Source organism: Sinocyclocheilus grahami, unplaced genomic scaffold, assembly GCF_001515645.1.
Source record: "Sinocyclocheilus grahami isolate Dianchi unplaced genomic scaffold, SAMN03320097.WGS_v1.1 scaffold813.1, whole genome shotgun sequence".
Taxonomy (NCBI): Eukaryota; Metazoa; Chordata; class Actinopteri; order Cypriniformes; family Cyprinidae; genus Sinocyclocheilus; species Sinocyclocheilus grahami.
In genome coordinates, this window is record NW_015505992.1 from 201,619 (window position 1) to 202,542 (window position 924).

The window sequence follows — 924 nt, forward strand, 5'->3', positions numbered from 1 at the left end:
ACTAAATATAGTAGGCAAATATTTTTTCAAAATGCACTGAAAATCTAAACCTGAGAAACAGTAATAAAAGTTTTACTAAGTTTTAATAAAATGATTTACAGTGATGCTGTTTGCTAGCTAGTATGCTTACCATCCAATCAAAGGACGAGAAAATGCTGACGTTATCTTAGCCAGCTAGATGGACCTGGTGCTGCCAACTCAAAATCTGATTGGTTAAAGCAACGGTTTAATTGCCATTGATTTAAGCTAACAGACGCCTGCACTGTGGATTCTGAAGGCCTTAAGGCAGATTTCTTTGACCCTGAAATATGATTGGATAAAAGCTCTAATATAAACATACACTGCTGGAAGCAGTGCAACCAAGAGAAAAGCTATATGAAATGAAGAGAATAGACTATTGGAAATAATTTAATACACTTTCATGGAAAAATATATTAAACTAAATCAGTGATTCTGATAGTGTTTAGGCCTGCAGAGAAGGCTTTGCTGGCCCTGACAGCCCACCACTGTTGCATACATACCTGATGTCCCGTACTTCAAATCAAACAAACACACAGTGAAATTTTGTTCATCAGAATACATGATCATTTTAGGGGCTCTTTATAAGGTATTGAAAAGTATACGGTTATCTTAAACCTTAAAAGTGTTTTTTTTTTTTTTACATTTGCAGAGAGAATTAGATGAGGAAAAGACCGCTTAATATAGCTCCACTCGGGAAACTGAGATATTCTTACGGAATCTAAAACCTGGCTTTATATCGCGCAAATAACACCAGAATACAATGCATCAAGCGATAAAAGAGTCAAAAATGAAAATGAACCTACCATACTCTAGTGGTTTTTCATCTTCACGAGTCTTTCACAGAGCCGTTGCCGAGGAAGTGTGTGGTTGTTTTTCACAGTCATTAGGACTACTGTTTTTAGA